This window comes from Dipodomys merriami, unplaced genomic scaffold (assembly GCF_024711535.1).
Source record: "Dipodomys merriami isolate MVZ:Mamm:240054 unplaced genomic scaffold, mDipMer1.0.p SCAF_2, whole genome shotgun sequence".
In the NCBI taxonomy this organism is placed as follows: Eukaryota; Metazoa; Chordata; class Mammalia; order Rodentia; family Heteromyidae; genus Dipodomys; species Dipodomys merriami.
The window spans coordinates 31,390,600-31,417,500 of NW_027203381.1; the positions used below are offsets into that span (position 1 = coordinate 31,390,600).

At 34.6% G+C, this 26,901-nt stretch overlaps 1 protein-coding gene across 3 annotated transcripts in view; it reads left to right on the top strand.

Annotated features, from left to right (window-relative positions):
* Positions 1-26,901, top strand: part of Ccdc178 (coiled-coil domain containing 178) — a 306,788-nt gene that overhangs the window by 277,043 nt on the left and 2,844 nt on the right. The window lies entirely within an intron of this gene.

The window sequence follows — 26,901 nt, forward strand, 5'->3', positions numbered from 1 at the left end:
TTTGCAGATGCCTTTCAGCTGTTTAGTAGATGGTGACAACAGTTACCACGTGACACTTTTGTGCAAAATCTGTTTTCAGGATGTTATTATTTTATCCACTCTCTTTTTCCCTTCTGTTTTGCAAGAGCCTTGGCCTCTCCAGCAGGTTCAGAGATGACTCTACGGGAAAAGCAAGCCTCTGGGGGTTCCAATGCAATTGTGGTTCTAGATGCAATATTTTTGTGTTTTTGTGTACAAACACTTAGTAGATCAATTGTCTTTTTTTTATTGTGAAAATACCGTACAGATGGGGTGACAATTACATGGGCAAGGTAATGAGTACATTTCTTATCAAGCATTGTTGCTTCCTCCTTTGTTTCCCCTTCCCATCCCTTCCCATCCTCCACCCCTGCTAAAGTTGTAAAGTTCGTGTTTTTTTTTTGACATAATGATTTGTACATCTCATTGTTGCAATGGGTCCACTTGTATCCTTATTTAAACGATTTGTTTTTCCTTTCCCCTCCACAAATTATACCAACATCAAATGCTCAATTGTCTTTATCATAAACCTCTGGAAGAGCTCACTGTTAACTAGTAAAGACTAATAATAGGATAGGATTTAAGGACAATGAAGACTAATTATAGGATAGTATTTCAAATTGTTTAAAGCTAGTGTTTTGCCATTTCAAATATTACAAGATGTTTCGCTAAGCATGATGTCCCAAAGGAAAGCACATATTATTTTTTCTATTAAAAAATAGCACATGTTCTTTGAAACCTCAATGTTTCTTTTCACTCTCAACATGAGTAATGAATATTGATCCCCAAACCAAATCTCCTCTTTTTAAAAAAGATTTTAATCATGTGGGCACGTGCGCGCGCAAACACACACACACACACACACACACACACACACACACATGCATACACATCATGGGGCTTTTAGTACAAGTAAAACAAAATTGCCCAGGTGCCAGTCTATTTCTATTTTCAATTATACTATTATCTATTTCCACTATTCTAGAAAAGTGTGTGCATGGATCTGTGTGTCTGTGTATATATGTGGAAATCTGTGTGTGTTGTGTATATATGTATGTATGTGTATATCTGTGTGTCTATGCATCCTTTAGGTATAGGCTCTACTGAGAGTCGATTGTAAGTTAAAAACTGGAAGAAAATTAAAGGGACATTTTGAAAATTAAAGGGAAGTCCACATACTTAACACGTGGTGAGCATTTAATAAAAATTTATTATAAACTCAAGAACAAACTGTAATTGTATTAGTTTAAGTTAGGAGGATCTTGTTTTCCCTCAAAAGAATATTAACACATAATAAATTAAAATTATATGAGTGGCTGTGATCTGTGATTCCCTTTGAATATTCAAAACCTTTGTACATGTTCATTAGTATATTTTACAAATCCTTATCATTGCCCAAATTATATTATACTTATATTATGTTTTTAAAATCGTATAAATAATAAATTCTTGCTGTGAATTCGAGTGTATTTTTCAAATACTGAAAATAGTATTTGAATATCTATGAGGTGAGTTATTTAACATAATTTGCAATAATCTTTATACTAAGTTTTAGTGGAAATTCTTTAACAAATTTGATTTGTAATCTTTATAACTATAATCTACCATGAATGTTCAATGAAGAGACAGGTTAGGGCTGGTGGGGTAACTCAGCACCTAAAAAGGCAATAGCAAGCTTGAATTATATTTAGGGGAGCCCAAGGAGATAAATTAGAGGCTTTATATCTAGAGTGAATACACAATCCAGAATGCTTCAGTATTAGTCTTTAGTAAAAATGTAAAAATAGCTAAGCATAGTGGTTCATATCTGTAATCACAGCTACTCAAGAGACAACAGAATAAGAATCCGGTTGGAACCAGTCAGGATAAAAAGATAGTGAGGTTCTATCTCATAAACAATATATAAACAAAATGGCTGTGGACATGGGTAAAGTGACAGAACAATTCCATAGCATGCAAAAAATCCCTGGGTTGAAGGGTTTAATCCTCAATACTGCTTAAAAAAATTACCATTTTTAGCTTCATGCAACAAAACCATGCAAACCTGCAATCCTCTGTGTGGGGAAACCAAGTCTAAAACCTTCAACACATTATATATATGTTCTAGCTCCTGCCACTTTCCCCAATTTTTTCTCTATGTTGTCTAAGTTCAGTGTTTAAGAGTCTCCAAAATTCCCATTCATCATGAAAGTTTATGTTTTCATTCCTTCCTCCTCTCCTCTGCTCCTCCTTTCTATAATCCTCTTTCTCCCCTGACCTGTTAAAGAACACTTCATTCAGTTCAATCATCTACTCTCCAAAGTCTGCCTCTGCCAGCTAAGTTAACTCTTGCCTTTCTTTGCCTTCTGCTATTCCCTGCACAGGCCACGCAACCACATTTTTGCAGCTACTAATGTTTCCTAGATGTTTCCTATGTCCACCTTCTTAAAAATATTTTTCCATGCTTTCAGATATGAGTGCTCTTCCAGTTGTTATGGGAGATTAACAGGCAAGGTAGCTACGGGAATTGATAGTATCCCATGTATACCTTATTTTCACCCATAATAATAATATCCAGTTTTTCAAAAGAAAACATGTACAGAGAATTAATATGTTTATAGAGTGAGTCCACAGTTGCCAATTAGTATACTTTTATTCAAGAAGGCTGAACAGACCAGATGCTATTTTTCTCCATTTTCATATAACTGGGCCTCGAGATTCCCTCTAGTGTCAATATTAGAGAGCCATTTAAAAGGAGTATTCAGATTATGCCATAAGGTATTCAGTTATTATTGAGTGAAATTGTTTGCTGAAATTTTTGAAAGAGTAACTATATATCACAGATATTGAGTAAAAGCAAGTATAAATCATTATTGAACAGAGAAAAGGAATCTTTGCTTCATCCCTGGAGCAATTTTTGTTCAGGACCACAAAAAAAGGCCAAAATTGTGGATCTACACTTGGCAGAAAATGAGGTGGATCATATAAGTAAACTTGAATTACATTATCAAGCAGAAATCAATAAAATCAATGATAACTAGACTTCGTAGATTTATTTTGAGGCTATTTACATGAAATAAAATATGGAACAATTTCATTTGAACACAATTTTAATAACTATACTACAATTTTAGTATAAACCAGACGTGAACTAGTACTAATTTGCAACCAAAGGTTGTTCTTAAATTCATGGCAGAATTCGTGAATCCTGTAGTATTTCCCATGTTTTACTGAGATTGTATGAAGTGTTATCATCATTTTCTTTTCTCTATCTTTTTCTTTTTAATTTGTATGATCATGTGATATTTAATATCTCATTTGTTCTTATGGAAAGAAGACTTGGCACTAATCTAAATAGTAATATGATGATAGACTGAAGAACAGGAGTATTTTCTTTTCTGAAAAGATAAAACTCATTTCACTTTTTATTATGTTGGGCACATCTGTAGTGTTTTATACAGTTTGGAAAACAGTTTCTAGATAGGAACAATATAACGGCTAGAAAGAGGAAACCTATAAAAGTTGAAATGTTTTGTGGAGGAGATGGGGACAAACAAGTCGTTTAAGGATTCAGGTGGACCTGTTGCAACAATGAGAAGTACAAAATGTCATGTCAAAACCAGCTTTACAATGTCGGTGTGGGGGGGGGGAGGGGGGTATAATTGGGTGGGGGGAGGGGGGTAAAATTGGGTGGGGGGAGGGGGGAGGCGGGGAAGGGAAGTGAAGGGTAAACAAAGGAGGAGGCTGCAATGCTTGGTAAGAAATGTATGCATTATCCTGCCCATGTAATTGTAGCCCCTCTGTACAGTATGTTCTCAAATAAAATAAAATACAATTAAGAAAAAAAAAAGTTGAAATGTTTAACCATAAGTGGGAATGGCTTCAGAAAGTCAAACACCTAGGACTGCAAGTTTGGAAAATATATATATATATATATATATATATATATATATATATATATATATATATAAACATGTGTGTGTCTTAAGATTCTAGCATAAATATGAAAACCAAAGAATGGGAGAGATGAGTCCATGGGTTTGAACTTAATAGTAATAAATTTTCTGTGGATTCTGGCTGTCCAAGTCCTGTGGTTCATCCAGAAGGTAGATAACAGGAGCCAAATGTTTTGGGGAAGAAAATAGTGCAGTGATTAAAGAAAAGCTAATGTTCTGAGGTCTAAAAGCACAAGTGTAACATACCCAAATCATTACACACACACACACACACACACACACACACACACACACACACATCACATCACATACTATACCACACACCACACACACACCAATAGGAATAACTCAGTTTCCTGTATCTGTAAGGGAATTGTGCACATGAATGAAAGTCAGAAGGGTTGGGAAGGTGGCTCACTGGTAGAGTTTTGTCTTGCATGCATGAAGCCCTGGGTTCGATTCCTCAGCACCACATAATCAGAAAAAGGCGGAAGTGGCACTGTGGTTCAAGTGGTAGAGCACTAGCCTTGAGCTGAAGAGCTCAGGGACAGTGCCCAGGCCCAGAGTTCAGACCCCATGACTGACAAAAAAAAAAGTCAGAAGAAAAACACAAAACAAAAATCTAAACTCCCTTAGAAATATATCAAAGAAAATATCTAAATGAATGTGACCCTATTAATACAGAAATTTTAAAATATGCATATGAGAATTTTATAATATAAACATATAGAGATATGCTTGAGGAAAAATACCAAGTTACTGAATCTTACTTAGTTCTAGATAGTGATAAAATATTTAAATATATTATAATAATTCAAGACTATATTAAATCTATTAAGTCTAGAAAACTATTGAAGGAAAAATAGTCACCACAAAATTGAATGATTAAAACTTCAAGAAGAAAACAGGAACAACATTAAAATGTACAAATATGACAAATATATTCATGATTATAATAAATGTTTGAAATTTATAAAGTTATAGACTAGGCATAAAAGTAAATTGTATCTATATTACTAAGATACACATGCAAACTGAATTTTAGTATCTGGAAAAAAAAGTTCTAATCTGAAAAACACATCAAAAGAATTATAACACTCACATTGTAATGTTTATTGATTTAAAATAGCATCTATTTAGAACCTCATGGTTCTAACAATGTAACTGAAGCATATATGAAGTAAAATCTTGATAAATTCCAAGACAAACTAAATCAATCCATAATCACAATTGAAAAGAGTAGTATAACTACTTGAAATTTTTTAATTTCAAATGAAAAATGAGGATCAAACTTGTGAATTTTTATATAATTGCAGAGATATTCAACATAAGAAAATATGTTAAATTATTAGAGAATTATGTTAAATTATTGTAATAATTTAAATTATAACAATTTAGCTTAAAGACAGATGGAAGGAGAGTGTTATGTTCTTGTTTAGTATATGTTGAGAAAAAAACTTCTTTTTTTTTTTTAGAGAGTTATAATCAGTCTTTTATTTTTTTAATTTAATTTTATTTTATTTGAGAACATACTGTACAGAGGGGTTACAATTACATGGGCAGGATAATGCATACATTTCTTACCAAGCATTGCAGCCTCCTCCTTTGTTTACCCTTCACCTCCCTTCCCAGCCTCCCCCCTCCCCCCCCACACTGACATTGTAAAGCTGGTTTTGACATGACATTTTGTACTTCTCATTGTTGCAACAGGTCCACCTGAATCCTTAAACGACTTGTTTGTCCCCATCTCCTCCACATGTTATACTGACATCAAATATAGTGAAAGCGGGGGTTACACTGTGGGGGAGGGACATACAAAGCAACAAAGAAATAATCTTACAAATGCGTTAGAAACACATGCATGAAAGAAACGAAAACATTAAAATACATATTTAAGGGTTCATTTTCCTAACATCACATTAACTGACCTTTTCCGCTTGACTCATACCTATACTAGATATTGCAAATAAGGGAAACCATGGGACCTATGTTTCTTTGGGCCTGGCTTACTTCACTTAATATAATATTTTCCAAACCTTTCCATTTCCTAACAAATGGGGAAATGTCATTCTTTCTGATGGAGGCATAGAATTCCATTGTGTATATATACCACATTTTCTTGATCCATTCATCTACTGAGGGGCATCTGGGTTGGTTCCATATCTTAGCTATGGTAAATAATGCTGCAATAAACATAGTTGTGCTGGTAGCTTTAGTGTGGTCTTGTTTGTAAACATTTGGGTAAATGCCCAAGAGAAAAAAAACTTCTTAAAGAGCAACAATATATTCGCATTGATTAATTGGCAAAATAATATAAAACAAAATTCCTTAATTTCAGAATGTGTTATGAATAAATTGATAAGAAATGTTGTATATAACAAGGTAAGAATAACCATTATTGTCTGGCAATATGATGTTTCTTGTATCTTGAAAAGTAACTAGAATTAATAAGTTATTAAGCATGGTAATGTTCTGAAGAAGAAATAACAAAAGACTCAATCTTTTCAGAAAAGGTTAGTAAACAATATTTAAAAGATATAAGCAAAAATAAACATACAGCTTCTACCCTAGAGAACTACTTTCACTGTGCTCATGAAAGGTTCTTTTCTAGTCTTGCTTGTAACAGTGTTACTTGATAGTGAAATATTAAACAAAATGTAAGGGTCCATCGATATGAGAACCACTACCTGACTGAAGAAAAATTAAACAGAGAGGGGACACATAAAATGCCATGAGAGGTACAAAGTGTGTTTGTGAAAATGTATTCATTCTCACTCACGTAAATGAATAGGTACCTCAAAGAGTAAAGTTCATTGCAATCCCTTCTTTCTAAATTAAAGTGAGAATATAGACAACTGTTCTGTTCTATAGATGGAAATTTTGAGCGGGGGTGGGGTGAAGTGTCTGCTTGTTTCTTGGGCTAGTATCTGAGTTGTGAACACAAGTATAGAAGCATGAACCACTGTAAGCATTACCTGGCATGAGGTCTACAATGTACTTGACTCACCATAAACAATTTATTACCCTAACGGCCATTCTTCTCCTTTTTTGCCTAATATTGTGGTAAGGTAATTTCAAAAATGCAACAAATTCTTGCCAAAATTTGCCAAGACTAACTAGCCATGAAATTGTTTGTATTTTCCCATGTTTACACCTTCATAAATTTGCAACCTGGAGACTGAGGTATAGCTCAATAGCAAAGCTCTTTCCTAGATATACAAGGCCAGGTTCAAGCTTCAGCACTACAGAAAAAAAAAAAAGTCTTGCAATTCTAAGTCTGACACATAATTTCAAACTCTTGAAAATTCAAGAAAACACATATAGGTACATACCACCTCTAGTCATATAATGTAATAAAAGTAATGCTCGGCTGATTTCAATTCTTTTCATTCCTGCCAGAGCTCTTAAAGTATGCATAAGCACATAAACAAAAAAGGAAGAATTAAACAAATGTTCTAGTTAAACCAGTCAAATAAACCAGCCACATTTTAGCCAAATATCTTTCTTTAGATGTAAAAAAGTCAGCATTCTACTCTCATCCAACACTGACTGATTGCTGAGAAATAAATGCCGATTGCTGAAAGTCATTTGAGTCAGAAAATGGTGTCTGAAAGGAAGTTTATAAACTCATTTCTTCAAAACTCCTACCTTTAGGACTTAGTATCTCATTATCTTTCTATGGTGAAATTATGCCTTCAGAATTTCTTCCTGATTGATATGAGGGGAGAGGAAATTATCATAACATATTGGAGCATCACATTCACTCTGTACTTATGGAATACCAACATAATACACAATTTATATCCTGGTCTCTGTCCATTAGGAACTTATGACTGAATTGAAGAATACCAATTAATTTCAAGACATATTTCTTGACTATCTTATATGTAAAGGTCATTTCTCTACTAGACAGTGTGGTCTCAAAGTGGAAGGTGCAGTTGTCCTCTCTCAGAGAAGAGGCAAGCCCAATATTATGTAACAGAAATTAGGACAAGAAGAAGAACCCTTAGCTCAATGTGAGCTACTCCTGAAGGGAATAAGTCCTAAGCTACATCTTGAAAGTTGACAGGCAATCCACAAAAACCAGGGAAACAGCACTGTCTACAGGGGGAAAGACAAGCAATTTGATATTAGCAGAGCATAAAAACACAAGACAGGGAGTATCAGAGATGAAATGAAGAGACAAATAGGAAAAGACTAAGAAATAATTCGTTACATGGTTAAGTGTTGCCAGGTACAGACGATAAACTTTATGGTTGGCCAAGAAGCAGAAAGAACTAGTTAGGCCTGAATTCAGGAAAATGACCTTGTGAAAGAGATGAAACTTAGAAGGAAGGGTTCCAGGAATACATGAGTACCTGAATACAAATGGAGAGAAAAGATGTGGGAAGAAGGGAACAGAGCAGCTTAAATACTAGAAAATATGAGGGGTTTAGAAAAGAAATGCTAGGGATACAGAATAGAACTCCAGTTTTGTGTGTGTGTGTGTGTGTGTGTGTGTGTGTGTGTGTGTGTGTGTGTGTATGCTCTTTTGTTTTTCTCTTTAATAAGGCATTTATCTAGGCCGTAAGATATATGGATGTCTTGAGTGCTTTATAAATTTTAACTAAGATTCTTAGAGAACCTTATGAAGTGTAGTAATAATAGTATCTCTATGTTGTGGAAAAACCGAAGCACCGCAAGGCCATATATTTGGCCCCTGCAACCAGTCTGGGCAGTAGTAGCTTGCAGCAGGGGACCTGTTCTTAACCATTGTGCTCTGGCTAGTCTCTGTAATTGAGATTAGATTGTGTTAGAGGAAGATAGTGAGGAATGAGAGAAACACTTCAGCAAGACCATCAATAGCATGCTGAGCCGTTTAGGTTTTACACTCTAGGAAAGCATTATCTAGTTAATATTAATGAAAATATATCAATTTCATATATAAGTATATAAATACACAATTTATCATATTACATAAATATATAAAACCACAGGATGTGACTGCAAAAAGTTAATAAAGCATTTATCAACCCTAAATTCCATGAATCAAATACTTTGCTACTTTTATTCTATCAAATAATATGCTAAACCAAAATGTGTTCCCCATATTTTAAAACAAGCCAATTATTTCCATTAGACATATATTTTGTATACTCTTACATTTTTCTGAAACTTTAACAATAGCCAAAATTCCTGGCATTTTTATTATTTTTAGGTTCACTCTATGTCAAAAGCCCATTTTTTAAACAAAGGAGCCATGTCAATGGCGTGTTGGAGATGAGTTTTTCAAAGACAGAACTTTAAGTTTGAAAATGAGTGACTAATGGAGTGTGTCCAGTAGGTATTTTCTATACAACTTGGCATCATCATTATATAATGAGGCTGCTTTGATGTGAGATTAAATCAGACACATGATTTTTCATTCAAAAGTATCAAGACTGTAAAACAATGAACAGTGCCATTGTAACAGGAAGGAAATTGGAAGATAAAAACATTAAAGAAACAGGTTTAAAGATGAAATTTGAATAGCTTTGTTATTCACAAGCAGGGCTGTTAAGCAGAGGTCACAGATAATAGGATAATTAAAAATTACTCAGAGCCTGCTTGCCTATGACTCACAGCTGTAATCCTAGTATTTGGGAGGCTGAGATCTGAGGATCTTAATTTGAAGCCAGATCAAGCAAGAAAGTCCCTGAGACTTTTATCTTCAATGAACCACCAAAAAGCCAAAAGTGGAGCTGTCACTCAAGTGGCTGAGTGCTGTCCTTGAACAAAAAACTTAGGGATAGTATCAGGGCCCTGAAGTTCAAGTTCAAGCCCCAAGGACTGGGGGGGAAGAGGGAGGGTGGGGAATGAGATTCAGAAAATCTTAATGTAGAAATATTATGCTACAGAACAAAGACAACCCATGATTGTTTTTTACTTCATATGAAATGTAGACATGAAATATATGATGTATCACACCATACCAGAAAGCTTCATCCTTGGGTTCTCTTTCTGATGGAATAGCTGTAAACATAATCATAGCAGGGAAAGCATCTACTCTAACAAAACCTGGACCAGAAAGTCTTCTTATTCCTCCTCATATCTATCAGCTGATAAAGAGAGTATTTTCCAAACTAATTCTTATGATTTTGTTTAAAAAATTTGACCTAAAGGAACAGGAATTACAAGATATAAATCTACGTCGCATTTACATAGAAGAATTCAATGTCATAACCACCTGGTTTGCTAGTGCTAGCAACTCTCTTTTGTAGAAGAGAATCTGTTGCCCATTTGGTGGAGAGAGGAGATCTGATAACTGAGTTGCAGAGAGCAGAGGTACTTGTTCAAAGATTCATGATGAACACATGATAGATCTTTGAACTATGACATCCTCAACTGATCTCACCCTTCATTCCTCTTCATTAACAAATACACATTCTGCAATATCTTCAAAGGGAGTCTCTGAGTCATTTAACTCTGAACCAATCCTAGGAAATAGGAAGATGATAGACTCACACAATTAGGATATCAGATTTAGGCAGTCAAGTAATAACACCAGCAGACCTTGTCTTGTATATCACAGAATGAGTAGACCTCTATTGCCACTAGGCCTTAACTTTGTCAAGCATCTGTTGTACTATATATAGTACACACTTAATTCTGTATCATACAATGGAAGATAATCTCTTTCCCTAAAAAGAAAAAAAAACTGCCTCATGGAAATTCCCTCTGTACTTCTCATTACCTGAAATCATTTGGATATTTCAACCCAGTTCCAGTAAACATATTAATAGACACATCTTGGACTGTAAATTCATCTATTGGAATGCTAACCATGGTTGGAAAGCAGATTATCTTATTGAAAGGCACTGGTTTTTAAAATTTAGACATTTAATTTAATTATCTTTCCCGAGAAGTATATAAGGAAATCAGAAACCTAGTGTGAATATTATCTTCACAGAAATGAAAACTTGCAAGAGCATTTTTTGCCACAAACTCAATAATTTTAGTATAATCACTGTGTTTTTGTTTTACAGAACTAGTATGATTTAGGAAAAAAGGAATAAAATTGCTTTTAAAGTACAAAAATAATTATGAACCACTTGAAACGTAATGTCTGTGTTTTATTTCTCATCAGAATTCATTAGTGTGTAACATCAATAATTTAGCCCATCATTTGCCAACAGTGACTTGGCTCAGTAGTTCAATCATGTAACCCTGTAAACTCACTTTCCATTAAAATGAATGTTGCTGACAAAGGATAACTAAAGAGATACTTCATTTATTAACTAAAGAGGTACTTCATTTATCAACATTTTAAAATTAGGAGTTGGGGGCCACAGAAGCTTAGCTGGATGATTTATTTGAAGGATCTTTTTATTAGATCTAAAGACTTGCTCCAAATCATACAATGTTACCCACAAAGATAATTGCGTTTCATTTGTGTAGCATATGGTTCAATCATCTTTCTTTGGAGGCAGGCATCTCCACCTGCAAAGGATCAAATGACTTAGCCAAATGAACACTTGACTGCTTAGTCCAGAATTTTGAAATATACAGCTTTCTTCCATATTTTTGATGTACTTCTGTTGGGTTTGTTTCTTAGAAAGCCCATTTTATGATTTTCAGTATGCCAACACTGTAATGTTAAAATTGACATGAGGCATTAAAGAAATGTGCAAAATTTAATTAATGATGATTGACTAGAGAGCCCTCCATATTCGCAGATCATATTCCAATACAATTATTCTTCAGCTTCAACGGAGGATTGATTTCAAGACCCCATCACCACCACTAGGATGTCAAAAATTCACAGATGATCAAATTTCTGTGTATAAAATAGGACAGTATTTGCATATAACCTATGCACCTCTTCCTGTATGCATTAAATAATCTCTGGATCTCTTATAGTAGCTAGCATGATGTACATGCTAGGTCCATAGTTGTTATACAGAATTGTTTAGGGAATCATAACCAGCAAAAAATCTACAGTTGTTCAACAGAGATGGAGTATTTTTTTCTTCCAACATTTTTTATTCAGAAATAGTTGAGTCCAAGAATACAAAACCCACAAAGAAGGCTAAGCACACATTCAAATTCATCTGCAATCATACCTCACCTTCACTTTTCCAGGTTCAAATGGCCATAGATGTTACTCACACTGTCTTGAACAAGACAAGGCTGTGTTGACATTACACTTTTTTGATTCAGAAAGCACACAAGCAGACACATTTAAAAATATCTGCAGTGTTGTGAGCAAAGCATAAAATCAAAATTCCTTTATATATGTCAAATTTTTCATCTCTTAGCCCTTTAAACGTGATTCCTAGAAAATGCTGCAGGACTCTATGGTGAAATCCTCCTCCCTGACTTTTATTGTGATAAATCAAATGAATGTTTCTCATTAAAAACCCTTTTTGTACAAATAGAAGGATCTCGGCAGAGTTGCCAATTGGCATCTTTCCCTGTTTCGGATCAAAAACTTCTCAGCCAACTGAGTCATTCAAAAGTCAAAATCTAAGGCTAATGTTGGATTATAAAATATTATCTTCACTGTATCATAACTGCTTCTTTCTGCTGTCTCGTCTCTTCCCTTTCAGCTTTCCCTCCAAAATGAAGCATGCTACAGAAAAGATTTCATATTCCCTCTTTATCGTCCCTTTACCTTCCACTAACTCAGAATAGGAAATAACATTGTTTCAAGTACTTTGAAGAAGTAGCTATTCATTTTCCATGCCTTGGTAATATTAATATAGCCCACAGGACTTTTTTGGTGAAAAAATAAAGGCAGCTATAGTGAATGACTACAGACAGCACCCAGTGGTAGATCATTAGTCCAGCAACATTGTATTGGCTCCATTTCTACATAAGTTTATATGTTCAACTTGTAGTTATTTAACTGGGTTGTCATAAATATCCTTGGGAAAGAAACTTGTTTTTAGACCCACTTTATGGAGAAGTTATCTCACAGAGAACATAACTAGTCTATACTCTGTGGTGTAATTCATACTGGTAGTAGAAACTGGATTAAACTCCATATTTTCTGATTCTTGGACTTGGCCTACTACTGAGGACAATTATACTTGGAGAAAAAGAAACAGAAAAAGAAAATATTGAAGAAGGAGATTGTGAGTTTATTGTGGAAGACCATGAAAGATAGGGCAAAGGAGAAATTCTGTATGCAGCTAATAGTGCATAATCATTTCTGATACAAGTGACATTTTAAAAAGCAGCCAGATTCTCAGTAGATGGATCTAAGAGGTTGCTATTTTTAAAATGCAGCTCCACAGTTAACAAGTTTCTATTCTAGCAAAGCAGCAAAAGGAATAGAAAAGACCAAGATTGCACTCAACTATTGAACGAATGGATTCATTAAGTGAAGCAGAGAAGAACTACAACAACATGACTTAAGCTTTGTAGCTAAGTGATAAAGAGAATTAGAGGGTCCTTATTTCAAGGGACTTAAAAAAGTTTCATTGAGTTCTTACAGAACTGAAAAAAGAAACTGAGACTGTATAGGGAGATATTTTCTTTCTTTTCTTTTTTTAATTCTGGTCATGGGGCCTGAACTCTGGGCCTGGGAGCTGCCCCTCAGCTTTTCAGCTCAAGGCTAGCACTCTACCACTTGAGCCACAGCGCCACTTCCGGCTTTTTTTCTTATGTGGTGCTGAGGAATCGAACCCAGGGCGTCGAGCATGCAAGGCAAGTGCTCTACCACTGAGCCACCTTCCCAGCACTAGGGAGATATTTTCTGAACAACTGAAACATAGATGGATTTATAGGTGACTAGAAAGGACTGTATCAACAGTTTGTGATCAGACTGTGGAGCCATACGAAATGGAGGAACTTTGAGGAAGTTGAAATAAAGCAAAAATCAGAATTACCACCTTAACAAAGACAAGTACCTTAGTAAGCCCCTAAGCTACCCTGGAGGAAAGCATGACATCAGTCTAAGGAAAAAATATGGGAGACCAAGAGGGGGAAATTAAGTATTAGAGAACAAGACATGACCAACTAAAAGATGTATATTTTCCAGTGTCTCACATTGGGAAATTGATTTTAATGCATACAGTCATCCTATAGCTTGTGTTTTTGAGAGACACATCTTTCCATTGTCTGAAGTGAGTGCATTTTTTCTATTTAGATATTTGCAAATTTAGCTTTATAGACTAAATTTTATATTTTTATGAAAAGCATATTTTTCTTTTTCTAACCCACCATAATTATACAAAACATTGGGTTTCACTATGTTTTCATTAATGTATACAGCATATTTTCATCCAATTCACAAATCGCCTCTACCAAATTATCCTTCTGATATTAGCATCTTACTTATACAATGTGTGATTTTACTTTAAGCACATAAAAGAGAAAAAACATGTAAAATAGTAATCTACTTAAGCAAAGAAAAATTGCTATTTAAATATATATTAGGAATGGATTCTGCTAGCTAGCTAATAGGTAAGAGACTCAGGAAAAAAATGATACTATAAGCACTTTATTACAAAAGAGAATAAGAGACAATATTTGTAATTAAGTACCAGGGCTTCATAATTTTGTAATTAAAACAGAAGTAGAAAACTTATCTTTCTATAATAATCATGAAGTGTGTGGTTTTACTTTTGATCTAATTGTAAAAAATCTGTCACAACCTTTGTGTCTGTTAAAATGTCAAATATGCAATATGTTTAATAGGTTCTTTGTTATGACCTGTAACCATTACAATACAGACTCTATATGCTGTGTCCCATAGTTATACATCAAATTGGAATAATTAGTTCAAATTTTCCATAAAATCATCCACCAAAATAATTTTATATCTCACATCATATATGTATATATACATATGTATATAAATATACATATGTATATATACATACATATTTTTGCAGGAAAAGAAATGCATGCTTTGCCAATCTTTAAATTCCCCCTCCAATATGGCTTTACTAAAGGGAACTATTTACAAGTACTTCTTGATATTTGTCTTTTAATAAACAGTTGTAGAAGGATTTTAGGAGTGGCTCAGCTGTATCAAGCCAGCCTAGTAAATACCAGACCCAAGTTTCAAACACCAGTATATCTGCATGTACACACACACACACACACACATACACACACACACACACAATTAACTTTTTAAGAGAAAAAAATTTAAAAATGTGTAATGCAGTACTTCATATGAGCAAATAAAATGAGTCTTTAAATATACCTTAATAATGATGATTAGCAAATAGATGAAAGAAAAATTTAGGGCAAATGGTAATACAAGCACTTTATTAGAGAATAAAGCTATATTTGAAGTTAAGTAGCACCTATTACTGAATACCTAGAGATAATAAAAAAAACTATACAAATTTCAGTTGACCAAAACAGATTATAAAACACTAAGAAAATAAGAATAGAGCCAATCAGCACATTCAAATGGCACAAATTATAATGGCTAAGCAAAATATGTAATGAGTTTACCAAGTTATAGGCAGGCAAGTTATTTCTAAAAATCCTGAAAATGCTGAGACATAGCAAAGATCTGGAACAGTGTACAAGAAAGAAGAAAGAAAAGAGAGACAGAGAGACATACACAGAGAAAAACTTCATAAATTTAACAAATATTATCAAAAAATCTTTCTGGGCATAGTAAATATAAATATAAACCAGATTCAGTTTCTGCACTTAGAGAAAAAAAAATCTTGTATATGATTTTTTTTTTTAATGAAGCCAGTTAAGAAGCGATGTGAATGTTAATGCAATGCCAGATTCAAAGAGAGAAATAAGAACAAAAGAAAAAGATAATGCCCTAAAAATAGGCTTGAATATTATTGGCATTATTGAAATCACAGTGTTAACATATGACTTCCTTGGAATACAGCTAGGTCATAGTTACAGACTATAGATAAATATAGCAGGAACCAAATCTATCAGGTATAAAAAGAAATGTGGAGCCTGGCAACCATGGCTCACGCCTGTAATCCTAGTAATCCTAGATACTCAAGAGGCTGAGATCTGAGGATTGCGGTTCAAAGTCAGCCCAGGCAGGAAAGTCCATGAGACTCTTATCTCTAATAAACCACTAGAAAACCAGAAGTGGCGCTGTGGCTCAAGCGGTAGAGCGCTAGCCTTGAGCTGAAAAGTGCAGGGACAGCACCCAAGCCCAGAGTTCAAGCCCCACGACCGACCAAATAAATAAATATATAAATAAAAAGAAATGTGAACTTCTTCCTAGGAATATTGAATATTGGCTGAATACAAAAAAAAGTGGTAGATGCTGAGTTTTCAAATGCTTTCTTATGCTGTTAGGTGGAAGACACAGTTGATAGAGAAGAAGGGGTTGGAGTGGAGTAGAGATCTCATGATTGAAATGAAGAAACTGACTAGGGTGCTCTGGAAGTAATTTTGTTGGGACAGCTAGTGGGTTTGCAATCTGGACGTGGGCCATGTCTTCGAACTTTTGCACTTACGGTAGTGATCTACTACTTGAGATACAGCTCCACTTTTGGCTTTTTGTGGTAAATTGAAGATGAGTCTCATGGACTTTTCTGCCCACACTGGTTTCAAACTGCCATCCTCAGATCTCAGCCTCCTGAGTAGCTACGATTTACAAGTATAAACCACTGGCACCAAGTAAAGTATTTCTTTATCTGAATGTGGTATCTCACATAGGTACCTATTCCACAAAACACTGACCTTTCTTTCTTCTTTCCATCCTTTTTTCCTTTTTCTGTTTAGTAAACATCACTTGAAAAACTATTAAGGGAAAGTGATAGAGTGGCAAAACAGAATCCATATGCTTCTTTACCGGCTGAACACCATCTAACAGAGCTTCTTGTTCTGTTAAAGTCACCCCACCTCCCCCCCAACCCCCTTCACTAACACCCAGGTCCTACTTTGGACCCTCAACTCTTCATCTCATAAAAATGAGATCCTTCTTGGTTTTGCATGTATCATAGCAGTAAGTTTGGTTTTCTTTCCCACATAGACTAGAACCCTGAAAACAGTATCAGATTTAGTTTTATAGACCTAACAAAGCCAAGCACATTATAAAATGTGTATTGTCTGATATTCATGTCGCATATGTATAAACTCCGTTCACATGATACATACCTATCATGCCCATAAAGGGCATATGCAGTCATGGTTACCATGTTGCAGTCAGAGATGGATCACATATATGACATTTTAAGATTATAATGCTTAGTGATGCCATGATTATCTTAGTTTGTATTTACACTGACAATCTCCTAGACATATATTTCTTAAAACTTGTAGGAAATGGAAGACTTGGGAAAAAAATAACATTAAGTGAAGTAAGCCAGACCCAAAGAAACGTAGGCTCCGTACATGATTCCCCTCATTTGTAATAAATAGTATATGTCTAGGATAGTCCTAGCAGAGGATCACAATACTCAATAGCTATGTACAGCTGACCATATAAAATAATGCTAATCAAAATGAACTCCAAGACATGGAAGTAAGAGTTAAAAACAACAACAGTTGTTTTTAGTTTGCAGTTATTTCTTTTTTCTTTCTTTTTTTCCCTTTATTTTATTCCCTGTGGTCACTGATTTTTTTTTTTTGGTAGCCTTTGTCTTATATATAAATTAATCTGATTTGGAGAAGGGAAGGGGAAGCACATAAATGATAGGACAAGAGTAAACCAACACAACAGTGATACCATGTTGGAAATGAAGTTTACAACTCAGGGAGAAGGAAGTTATGGGATGGGGGGAATGGGAAAAAATGAGGGGGGTGGTATAACACTGTTTGACATGAAACATACTCATTACCTTATGTAACTGTAACCCCTCTGTAATCACCTTTACAATAAAAAAAGAACTTGTAATTAAGCAACATATGACTAACCAGGAGAAGTTTCTGAAACTTTTTTGAGCAGAATTCATGATTTATTTAATATGATACCCTGCAGAAATGTTAAAGATACCTGCCTCTTCTAATAGGATTACCTGTTTTAATAAGTTGTCTATAAATGTTTGATGAATAACATAGCCAGTTTTATCAAAGGAGAACATAAGATAGCAAGCAGGAAATAAACTCATATTTAATTAATTAATAGATAAATAAACCAGGGCAGTGTTAGGAACAATATCAGATTTAGTTTATCCACATTTGAAGGAAAAAAAAGTACAATGCATATCCTGGAGGCAGTGGGGTTTTAAAGGTGAACAGAGGAAAACATTTTTTAAATAACACTTGAACTATCTCTTGTATATTAGTTTTCTTGGTTCCAGATGCCTTTAAGGGTAGGAACAAAATGTCAAGAAATTGCATAAAACAAAAGAGTGAGAAGATATATATAAAAGGTAGTCAGGAAATTAAAATTTCTGAAAAATGGAAAAAAACTTCCACTTAATGTTTATTTATAAGTTCATGATTCACAAGTGAGTACACTAAAGTAAAAATTTCAGAAAGCCAGAATAAAAGAGTCTATTGCAAAAACAAAGTACAACACTGCAAAATGAACCATAGAAAATCAAATCACTTTGTTAATTAACAAGAAAAAAGACAAGTGTCTAGGATTATATGAGCTAAAAGAATTCCTGAAATCTTTTATTTTTGTACTTACCATTTTTAAAGGCTATTTTGTCCACCATTTTTCAGTGGAGCAGGTGATCACTCTTATAAATAATAATTACGAATGTGGGAATGGTGAATATCTGCCATACATTATATTATTAATTAAGGTAGGCTGCAGTTCAGAGACATAATGTCCAAACAAACTGTATTTGTAAGACAAATGGCTCAAGATATTGACAAAGTCCATAGAAACTGTTCTTCTCTATATAATATCTCATCTTCTGCCTAGAAAGATCAACTCTATAGTTTTGAGCTAAAGCCTATTACCACTGTGATTTAATCAACTAAGCCAATTGGCAGCTACAAGAACTATTGAATGTGATCAGTTAACCTACTTTATAACAAAAGGCTATGTTTTTGTACCCCTAGATTATTCAATTTTTCATTCAATAATTTCAATAAAATTATATACCAGCAAACTTCTTGCTAAGAATGACATATGTATTAACCAACTCAAAAAGAATGAGTCAATGAATAACTCAAGGAATAACTATGACTGGGCCACTTTAATAAATTTTGTTTCACATAAGTAGTTTAGTTGAAATCAAACTAATTTTGAGATAAAATGAAGTTCTAGTATTTGCAGAAAAATATTTCTACAGTAGAAACTTTTTTTAAAGTATGACAATATAATATACAATATATAATAATATATGATATATGTTAGATTTTTATGATATATTATATTTCTATAATATAGTTATATATTATATTATTTATATAAATATCTGATATTTATATAATAAAGAATATATTATTGATATTATATAACACATATTGTACTATATTATATACTACATATATAGCTAATATATGTAATATATTAGGCATAATATATTACATATTCAATATATTATATACTATAATAAGTTTTGTGTGTGTGTGTGTGTGTGTGTGTGTGTGTGTGTGTGTGTGTGTGTGTGTGTGTGTGTGTGTGTGTGTGTAAGCTCATTAACCATGACAGGTCTCTTCCATTTGCACTAATTAGGTTTTTGAAACAAGACAAATTCCAAGCTATAATGAATAAAATGATTAATTTTTATTCTTTTTGTGAGCATGGATCCTAAACAATTCAATAGATGTGACTAAAATGGAAACCTTTTTTTTCTTTTTTTTATTGTGAATACCGTGCAGAGGAGTTACAATTACATGGGCAAGATAAAGAGTACATTTCTTATCAAGCATTGTTGCCTCCTCTTTGTTTCCCCTTCCCATCCCTTCCCATACTCTCCCCACATCCCCCCACCTGATCCCCCCCACCAAAGTTGTAAAGTTTGTTTTTCAACATTAACGACTTGTATATCTCATTGTTGCAATGGGTCCACCTGTATCCCTAGTTGAACGATTTGTTTTTGCCCTTCCCCTCCACAAATTATACCAACATCAAATACAGTGAAAGCATGGGTTATACCGTGGGGGAGAGACATACAAAGCAACACAGAAATCATCTTATAAATATGTTAGAAAAAATGCATGAAGGAAAATAAATTTTGAATACTTATCTTGGGGTCATCAACTTATCTGATCTTTTCTGCTTGACTCAAACATATACTAGTTATTGCAAATAAGGGAAACCATGGGACCTATGTTTCTTTGGGCCTGGTTTACTTCACTTAATATAATTATTTCCAAGTCTTTCCATTTCCTAACAAATGGGGCAATGTCATTCTTTCTGATGGAGGCATAGAATTCCATTGTGTATGTATACCACATTTTCTTGATACATTCATCTACTGAGGGGTATCTGGTTTGGTTCCACGTCTTAGCTATGGTAAATAATGCTGCAGTAAACATAGTTGTGCTGGTAGCTTTAGTATGGTCTTGTTTGTGATCATTTGGGTAAATGCCCAAAAGTGGTATTGCTAGGTCATAGGGGAGCTCTATGTGGAGTCTTTTGAGGAAGCTCCATACTACTTTCCAAAGTGGTTGAACAAGTTTACACTCCCACCAACAATGCAGTAAGGTTCCCTTCTGGCCACATCCCCTCCAGCATCTGTTGTTATTAGAGTTCTTGATTATAGCCATTCTAACTGGGGTGAGGTGGTATCTCAATGTTGTTTTGATTTGCATTTCTTTTATGGCTAGAGAAGTTGAGCATTTCTTCATGTGTCTACTGGCCATCCTTCTTTCCTCTTCAGAGAAGTTTCTCTGTAAGTCTTTAGCCCACTTATTTATTGGGCAGTTGTTTCTTTGAAGATTTGTTTTTGGGGTATTTAATTTTTTGAGTTCCAGGTATATTTTAGATATGAGACTCTAACATGGAAATCTTTTTAAATAGGCTTATGAAGAAGTTCTCATTACAGACAACAGATAACCTTGGTGTGCAATGTCTGCTACCAGCTGCTTTCTGCCCTTTTCCAAATAGATCTCTAGTCATTTTTTCCTCATATTTAGTAATCTGAGCTGAATGGAGCCATTTCTTTTTTTTAATCATATTCTTTCTTTCTTTCTTTCTTTCTTTCTTTCTTTCTTTCTTTCTTTCTTTCTTTCTTTCTTTCTTTCTTTCTTTCTTTCTTTCTTTCTTTCTTTCTTTCTTACTTTCTTATCAGTTGTGGGACTTGAACTCCTTGAGCTTTTTCGCTCAAGGCTCTACCACTTTGAGCCCTAACACCACTTCCAGTTTTCTGGTGGTTAGTTAGAGATAAGAGTCTCAGGGACTTTTCTACTGGGAGCTGGCTCTGCACCAGGATCCTCAGACTTCACCTTCCTGAATAGCTAGGATTACAGGCGTGAACCACTGGCTTGGAACCATTTATAAGCTCTGACCAGCTCCACTTCATTAAAAACCTTGTGACTGTAGCATGCTCTCTCATATGTTAGGAAGAATATCTCAGAAACTATTTACAACCACCTCCTATACAAAGTTTTCTCCAGGTACAAAAGCCTGCATTTTACGTCCAGTGGAATAACTGCTTCCTTCTCTAGACTTCTGCACTACCAGCTAGAACAATTTATGGCATGGGTTTGTTTACTGTTTCATGTCCTCATGAGCCTAATGGCCTCTTTCTCCCTGTACAAACACATTAGTGGATAAATATTACAGTTAAAATGATTGAGAACTGCAACATCTTATATAGAATATATTTTTAAGAAAGAATTCAGAAAGAAAGCATTATTGTAGGAATGAAAAAGGGATAGGTTTAAAAGTCCTAGGTTTAAAAAAATGCCAACAAACCACTGGCTACTTGTATACTTTTATCTGAGAGAAATCTATAATTGTGATTTAAGTGTATATAATGTATCACCTCTGAAAAGTTCCTTACTTCTGTAGACAATACTCTTCCAAAATACTATTTATTGTGAAGGCTAATGATTTTCTTAAACTACAGACATCACTTGTCTTTATTAGTGATGACATGTTTAGTTTTACATGTAAGGATTTATCCACAAATATATATAAAGGCTTTTGTCACAGACCATGTGTCTCTTATTGCATCAAATCAACTGATGTTCAAAGGAAAAGAGGCATTCTAGCCTGGAAGAGTATATAACTAATTTGGCCTCGATGATGTCAATGTTTTGTTCATAGATTCCTGTTGTCTTGCCATTCTTCCTTGAATAAAGTCAGGTACCATTCAAGAGCTAGTAATGTTGATCCAATTTATCCATTCAACTTTATTTCCTAGTAACTCCAGAAGTATTTACAACATAAAGGTCCCCTAAGTTAATCTATGCTTTGCTCCTTAAACACTTAGCATCACTCACGAGATACCCCTAAGTAGTGGTTTTACTGTACACTGGCTGGTCTTTCTCACTAAAATCCTGATTCTATTCCAGAAAAAAAAAATGGACCAAATCAATATACAGGCGTTAAGTCATTTTGAGCTAGCCTACTTTTACTTGAACTTTGAAGTATCACTTCCTATAAACAAGACAGATTATTTAGAAATTCAACTTATTTCTGATGGAAATTTGAGCAAATTATGAATAGAAGGCAGTTCTTTTACCAAAATCAAGTTCTGCATCTGAAGAAACATTGAAAACATCCCCATCAATGTAAATAGGTGACAAACAATGTTATATACGTGCATCATTGTACATTTGTTGGGGTACCTAGCAAATAACAAAATGTAATTTTAAAACAGAGTTTAGAAAAACAAATCGTTTAAATAGGGATACAGGTGGACTCATTGCAACAATGAGATGTACAAGTCGTTATGTCGAAAACGAACTTTACAACTTTGGTTCCGGGTGGGGGAGCGGGGGCTGGATGGGAAGGGATGGGAAGGGGAAACAAAGGAGGAGGCTACAATGCTTGATAAGAAATGTACTCATTAGCTTGCCTATGTAATTGTAACTCCTCTGTACAGTATTTTCACAACAACAACAAAAAAAAACAGGTATTTAATATAAAGATTTATCTTCCTAACCCCCCCCCCAAAATCAAATAAAACAAATAAACGTGCTCTGCAGTCTTATCACATTCCACATTCTGAATTCCAGGTAGAAATGCTTTAATTTTGTTAGCAAAAGAAAAGGAGGGGCTGGGAAGGTGGCTCAGTGGTAGAGCGCTTGCCTTGCATGCATGAGGCCCTGGGTTCGATTCCTCAGCACCACATAAGCAAAAAGGAAAAAAGCCGGAAGTGGCGCTGTGGCTCAAGTGGTAGAGCACTAGCCTTGAGCTGAAGAGCTGAGGGACAGTGCCCAGGCCCAGAGTTCAGGTCCCATGACTGGACCCCCCCCCCAAAAAAAAAGAAAAGATAAGGAACCACCTATTACCCACAGTTATTGTTTTGTAACCTAGAATCTAACAAGACCATAGAGTATAATTAGTCATTTAATGTGAGACTTACATGGAATTTTCCTTCCTAATTGGCTATGATACTTGAAATATTTTTTTCCTTACATCATATTGATTTAGGATAAACAATCCTATTTCAAAGTATTACTATGCAATATGCAAAGGTAGGGCATTACTTTCTTTTTTGTCATGTTGTCAAAGTTGTGACTGTTTTCCTCCTTCATGAAAGTAATGTTACACCACATTTCTGGAAAGCTAATGTCATCATCTGGGTCTCCTTCAGTCTCCTTCTAATCTCCCCAATCTTTGGCAACCTCTCAATTCTCAGGAACTTATCTTGGAAATCTGATAGTATTTGAAATATTGCTTAAAATCCAGCAATATAATGTTTCTTGTGAATGCTCTGCAAAAAAAAATCTAATAACGTTGCATTAGAAAAAAGACAAAGTAACAATTTTCGTTCTTCAAAATCACTCAGCTGTGCAATTTTGAGTTCTTTTATACCTTCCAAAGGTATGATCAGTGTGCAGAGAGAAAGCCGTGTCTCTGGCTTACCTTTGCAAGGGTGCATTGAAAAGCACTAATAGTCATATTGCCTTGTTAATAAACTCCCATCAAAATGCTTTGGGAGGTAATTTGATTAAAAATAAAGAATAAAAAACACCGGAGCTGAAATATTGCTTTCATAAGCTGTGCAATCAAGTCACCGTGTGCTTTTTTTAATCAGCTGAAATATATACATTTAAACAGAAAACACAGATGACTTAGCATTCTCCCATACCATGCCTGTGAGCGTGACTAGTTCCTCATAATTTTTTTCCCTAATACTCCCTGGTGTTCTGACTTATGGGGAGAAAACTTTCCATGAAAAATGTGTGCTACTTTTCCGCCTTTGGCCTTGCATGTGCTTCTTCTCTGCCTTAATTACAATATAAATCAACTGTAGAAAAAGATTTACAGTGATCACACCTCACTTAGAGAGCTGTGAAGATTGATCTGGAAATGGTGTGTTTGTCAAGCTCTGAACCTGCTTCTCATCTTCACTGGTTCTAAAGCAAATCCCAGGACACGTGGATGTGGAATACGAAAAGAAGTCAATGTGAGAGGAAAAGATCTGGCAGATAGCTGTTGCCATCAAAGAATATACCTGACCCCTTTCCAAAAATGTCAGGAAAAAACAATTGTGAACATTAAATCCATGACCATGTTAGGAGAAAAAAGATGGCCCTAGCTACTGGATTTATTCCTAAAAACGTGATGTGGTCTACCAGGCCCCATGGGAATTGGAGCAGAAATCTCTGCTTTGAGTGGATTTATTCCTATGATTACTATGATTTAGTAAGGAATAACTATATTAAGGTCCCAGTTCTAGATTCTTGGAGAGAGTTTAATCTGTCCTTAGCCTAGAGAATTTGGGGTTTTTTTCCCCCTGAGGTTATTTTCACTTATCAATGTGATCACAGGAAAACCCAGAAATGTAGAATTAAGAAACAAAGTGGGTACAAGATCTCCTGTCCTTCTAGTTTTTCATATCTTCCAAAATCCTTAACCTTCTGAATTTTGATCTGCCCTTAAGAGTTTGACCCAACTTCTATGCCCCTCTCTCTTCCCCTGCCCCATCACCAGCTAGGCCATTAGTGCCACTCCACCCTAAAAGACTCAAGGAAGAAAATGCCATGACATGCCATTGAAATTCTTGTTTGTTTCGTTTTTAAAAAGTGTTATTATTTTTAATGACTTCTTCAAGTTAGGAACCAGTGGCTCACACGTGTAATCCTAGCTATACTTGTAATCCTAGGCTGAGATCTGAGGATCTCAATACAAAACCAGCCTGGACAGATAAATCTGAGAGATACTTATCTCCAATTAGCCATCAAAAAGTCAAGTGGAGGTGTGAGCATCAATCTTTAGCAAAAAAGCCAAGTAAGAGCTAGAGGCCCAAGACTGCAAAAATAAATAAAATAGACTATTTCAGTTTAAAAGTGATCTTGGTGGTTTTTTTTCTTGATGTAATTTAATAAAACCTGTAATAAATTATTAGGATAGATCAGGTATGGTAATATACATCTGTAATCCTAGGAAAACTAAAACAGGCAGATAATGAGTTTGACTACAGCATGTAATTCATAGTGAGATTCTGCTCAGAAACAAAACAAGCAAACAAGCAAACAAAACTGCTCTTCGTAAATACTCCTGGAAAAAATATTATTTTCCTATTCAGTTGTCCATTTTTATCTTCTCTTATAGCAGAAAGCTCCTTAATACATAGGTTGATGTCAAATATGTTCACTTTCAGCTCATACAAGGACTCAGAAAGCCAAGCAATCACACTTTAAAAATAAAGTATATTCTCAAATCTAGAAATTAGCCAGTAATTGAAATTATCATCACAGTGTTTTAACTGATGACCATTGAACTCTTTTCTGGCAAACGGCTCATAGAGCATTAATTGCACGTCACATTACGGATTTGCAGAGTTAAGTTCTGTCTTGCCCTTGGGACTGTGAGGTCTAAAACAACTTTGTAAGTGTCTTTCAGGATTGGAAAAAAAATCATTAAACTGCAGGAGTTCTATTGGTCTGTGAAACATGTGCTTTGCTGTTCTTCCAAATGTCATTCTCTTAGCACACACAAATACCTGTGTTTGAGTCCCTAGAATGAGAAAACCAAACCAAACACAAACCAACTCTTCCCCCAAAAAGTCACTTCCTATCTTTAGAATCCTTATTATCCACCAAACTTCACCACTGGTAAAGAACAGCACATCTTACTTTTCCCCAATGTCTCTCTAAGTTTCTTACTAAAACACTTACTAAAACATTCTGGAAAACCCTTCCCTCATATACAGCAAAATGTAAAGGCTTAGAAAGGAAAACAGAGAGTTGGTTCTGATTGCAATTTTTCTGATCAATGTTTAAGGGGGAACTTGGATTGTTTTACAGGTCTATCAACATTTTAATGTTATTTAAAATAATTCCTAATAAGATTGACCAATATAGATGGATCCTAATTTATGAACAAAAATTCTCCTCTCTGAGATTAATCAGCAAAAGATCATCCTAGATATAATATCTCTATAATACTGTGAAATTTATAAGAAGAAGTAAAAGAGGAAAAGTTAATTTTAAAAATAGTGAAAGACAGTTTTGAAAATAGTCATCTACCAGACCATACATCATCGCTCATAGAAATATAAATTTTCATTTTTAAAATTCTAATAGTTCAATAGGAAGATATTTTTCTTGTTCTTTGTAATTCTTAAAGGGTCAAAATTGACAGTAGATTAGTTCATTGATTTTACTCATGAGAAAGTTGCTATTTCCTAAACGAACGCTAAAAAAAAATATGAAAGAACAGATATCAATACATACCATAATGCTGATTTAAGGTGAAGACAACTCAAACTGATACTTCATTACACAAATAACAGGCCACTTATACTTTTCTGTTTATTAAAACAAGGCTAAGTTTGGTTAAATTTGTCTTACAAAGTTAGTGTTTAGATGTGCTGTTTCTCTGCTCTCCTGTCTGTGTGTTTTATGGGAGCATGTTTCTATGTACAGTTATGTACAGCTATGTACAGCTATAGCTATCTTTGCACTGTCTCACACAGGTTATTAGTGCTTATCATAACATGAAATTACGCAGGAT